The sequence below is a fragment of the Macadamia integrifolia genome, unplaced genomic scaffold (genome assembly GCF_013358625.1).
Source record: "Macadamia integrifolia cultivar HAES 741 unplaced genomic scaffold, SCU_Mint_v3 scaffold1370, whole genome shotgun sequence".
NCBI classification, from domain to species: Eukaryota; Viridiplantae; Streptophyta; class Magnoliopsida; order Proteales; family Proteaceae; genus Macadamia; species Macadamia integrifolia.
Genome location: NW_024868179.1, coordinates 144,632 through 148,901, shown reverse-complemented (window position 1 = coordinate 148,901; position 4,270 = coordinate 144,632). Strand labels below are relative to the sequence as shown.

The following is a 4,270-nucleotide window of genomic DNA, read 5'->3' as shown; positions in this document are numbered from 1 at the left end:
TATGAAAATTAGGATATAATATCCTTAGTAAGGTGATACTATCAGCAACTGTTTACTCAACTGTCTCAGCTAAAAACTCAGAAAAAGAAAAAAAGACAATCATGCATATATATATATATATAGAGAGAGAGAGAGAGAGAGTGAGAGAGAGAGAGAATAAAATTTGGAAGGCTCTTCCTCATTTTACAAAGCAAGATATAGTGGTAGACAATGGAAACACAAGCACAACCAACAATAGCAGATGTGATGGAAAAGTGAAATTGAATGCGTCGCCGAAAGCTGCAAATAGAGAGAAAATTTTGGTCACAAATACTAAACCGTTATCCATGCATTGATACTATAGCAGTTTTTCATACATAAACCTGGTGTAATTCACTAATGTCATAACCCTGGTGTAGTTCACTTCCATGTCCTTATAAAGAGTTTTGATGAGGATTAATTTTTTTTAGCATTCATATGCACAAACAGTATCCAAAAAACACAACAAACACAATAGAAGGCATGTACAAGATCCAACTTCTCAACTCAACTAAGTATAGGAAGAACTGAGCTAAGCAAATAGTACTTGAAATTACATGGATTATTTTACTTTTCCAACATAAGCAAGATTCCTCTGTTTCAGATTTTTAGTAAATGGAATGTTGAAAATTACTCCATAGTTTCATAAGACCACTAATGATTCAAATGCTTACATCAAATGATGAGAGAGCACACTAGGTGAAGCATCCCAGTGGCCATTTAAGCCACCTGTAGAAAAACCATTCCTTGCTTTTGGGACTAGACCTCTTTTAAGTTAAAATATAATAAAGAAGCACCTTCATCACTCAAGGCATCTTTCTGACCAAATATACAAGGGTATAATATCCAAAACTCATCAGAATTGTTGTTGGAGATGAACATGCACAATCAAACCAGCAAAGATAGTCTCAAGTTCACCCATGTTCCCCTTAACATGTCTCCTTTACAGCATAAAGTCACTAGAGATAATGGCCAATTCCAAGGATTAACAAATCCAAGATGTCTAAAGGAAGGTAAGTGACAAGGACAGCTATGGGATTATTGGTGACTGATGTTGATTAAGGTGTTTCTAAGGTGTTTCACAGCACCTACAGTGAAATTCTCACAAGAAAATTACAAAACAGAAGTGTCATAGGGTCTACAAGACCTATATGACATACAATTTTGATGATTAGTAAGAGTTCAATCCTCCTTAACCAACTATCGCTGGAAGCCTACCTGCACATTCTAGTCTGCCCCAGGTTTTCAACTGTCAATTCGAACTACTCGAGTTAATATCTAGAAGCTAGGCACAGAAGTAACATACAGAAAGAAACCTGCAAAACAGAGCAATCTAAATTAGAGTACTAGTTCTCCACAAGCATAGGACCAATAGACACTACCATATCATCTGATAGACATTTTTCCATACATTACTGATTGTTCACAACCAATCATGGATTTTGTAGAATTCACTCTCAGCTCAAGATTTACCATTACAAATTTACAATTGTGAACTGACAAAACTAAATTCCTAGAATGAAATCATAGGAAAAAGGGGGGGGGGGGGGGGGGGACAAATTGGTGATAAGAGTGTGGGAAGGGGATAAAATTTTATAATATCAAATTCAACCTGTAAAAACAATAAGCTAAAATCTCCACCTAAAACTTGAAATGCATTTAAAAATTAAAGAACAAACAAAAATTAAAGAAAAATTTAACAAATCATATAATAAGTAATAAAGCAGTCTTGATATCATTTTCTTAAAGCATGAGCATCAAAAGAAAGCCAAATGAAATGAAGGCCGTTAAAAAAAAAGAGGTTTTCCAAAGCTGTAAGTTACAGAGCAAGTCCAGGAATGTAAGAAGAAATCATAAGGAATTGAAAATCCAAAAGGATTCCAGTTACAAATGCCACACATATAGAATTGATATAGCAAATGAACCTGATCTCTAGTCATAATAGCCTAAAATCATGAGATGACATTTCATATATTGCTAATAATCAAACTACCCAACAAGTATCAAGTGTTTAAAAAACAATGTACTGACCTCCAAGATATCTTATGCTCATCAGCTGACCTAAGAAAACAAAACAGCATTGATTTAGACATTACTTTACAATCTCATGTAATAGATTGTGGATAGGATTGTCCATGGAATGGTGAAAATTGAATGCACTAGCTTGTGTTGATCCAAAATAAGCGTTCAAATACAATCCAATCCATAAGCAATCGACTTTGCAAATTTAGTAATCATCAGAAAATGGATGAACTCCACCTAATTTGAATGAAAAAATATCAGAGTTCTCTACGCCACATTTCAAAGTTTTCTAGTTCACAATTTCTCAACTTTAGTGTCATTTTCATATTGCGGATGGAGATAAGACTGAAACACTCTACTGCAACAGGGAAACCATTCATCCATATCTGAACTTCTTTGTAAAATAGACAACCGTGGTAGGAGTATGTACATACACAAGGATTCATGGACACACAGAGGCTATTTGATTGATTTTGAGTCTATCTGAGAGAGAGAGAGAGAGAGAGAGAGAGATGAAACAGTAAGTTGCAAACAGGGGGAAATTAATGGCGGAAGTGTTTGAGAAATGGAAAGGTCGAATGAGAACCGTAAATCTTTTCTTTCATTTCCTGATGAAACCTCTTGAATCGTGAAAGAGAAGACTCAAGTTCTGGTTTTCAAGGGAAGAAAGTAAGAAAGGGATCTCTGGTTTTGGGGAAGGCGGTTAAGGTCTGGCTCTCCCCTGCGTGCCCGATGAGTCCCGATGAGTTCCCTTCAGGATCTGGTTCAGGTGCAATGGACTTGGGAACCCACTCGAGTTAGAGGAGGAGCAGATCTCTGTTGGCAGGGCGAGGATCTTGAGGGGGTGGGGGTTTGTGCCCATGGTAGCTCCTTTGTTGTGACTAGAGAGAGAGAGAGAGAGAGAGAGAGAGAGGGGTTTACCTGATTCGTTGACACGAACTCCGGTTCCTAGCTGAAATCCGGTGGCTAGCCGTTGAGGATGAAACACTCGGCGAGGAAGAAGAGGAGGAATAGATTTTTTGAAAATGTTTCTTCATTAATTCTTAATATATACCCTTTGACCTAACCATTTGAATTAAGGGGAATTTACTATCACTCCCCTACACTTTAGCCTATTACTAAAACTCCCTTATCTTTTACTTTTTTACTGATACCCCCTATTTTTTTTTTTTACATCACTTTCTCCCCTACTCTTTTTAAATACCCAGATTACCCTTCTTTTTCACTTATAACCTATTACACTTTTTCAAATTTGATTAGTTCAAAACATGGTTTGAACTAAACTATACACAAGGGCTAATTTAAGATGGGCTTCTTCCCCATCTTTTTCAGTGCCTCCATAGCAAGTAGTAACTCCTCGAGGACCTCAACAATTCATTCTGAACAATCACCCCTTTCTAACCAGGGTTTCAAGAACGTATGAATCGAAACGGAAATTGCAATCGATGGTTGTTGGCATTCATCACTTCACGGATTGTGCTTTTTAAAGCCTTGCTTCTAACCCCAACCTCTCTACTTTCTAGACAAAGAAATTCTCATATATTCTATCATTCTATGGATTTTTTGCCCAATCGAAGGTTTCCTTTTGAAGGCTGATTGTTTATGTTTGGTTTCTGCTCCATTTACGAAGCGTCCTAAGGTAGGCTCTTAAAAAATTTTAGGAATAGAAATTATCTTTATGACTTCTATATAACTGCTCAGTTACATACTTGGGTTCCCAGCTAAATGCCAATATGGACCTCAAACTAGAACGGTGAAAGCCTTCGTCCTTTTCAGTCCTCTTTTCCTCAAGTGTCCAATGTCATAGGCCCTAATTTTACCCCCCCCCCCAAAAAATAGTATCAAAGAACTAGGCAGAGATTAACATAATATTTAAATCCGTAATTAAGATTCTTTTATTCATCGCATCTACCACTAAATTCTTAAGCAAGAGAATAAAGTTGTTGTTAGGCTTAATACATAACTTAGGCCTATGCAAAAAATGATTAGTAGTTAGAAGAAAAGGGATTGAAGTCCATGGCCATCTGCGGAAATTATGACTATCCCAAAAACTATGCAAATTTTTTGTCTGTCTAGATTTTCTTTACCTCCCATCCATCTCCAGTAGCCTTTATCCATCCATAGAGAAGACTCTATGTTGCTACCTTCGTACCATTTCCTGTCAACATGTAGTTAGCTTGGAATAAGTGGCAATTACCGGTCACTTGCTTGCTTCTTTTAAGCTTTTTGA

At 36.8% G+C, this 4,270-nt stretch overlaps 1 long non-coding RNA gene across 1 annotated transcript; it reads right to left on the bottom strand.

Moving 5' to 3' along the window:
* LOC122063588 lies at nt 1-3,048 on the bottom strand. Its single transcript, XR_006135402.1, has 4 exons — nt 2,962-3,048; nt 2,050-2,079; nt 1,237-1,334; nt 1-279 (listed from the first exon to the last, which is right to left on the bottom strand). It is a non-coding gene; the product is annotated as an uncharacterized LOC122063588 (long non-coding RNA).
* Nucleotides 3,049-4,270: the final 1,222 nt, after the last annotated feature.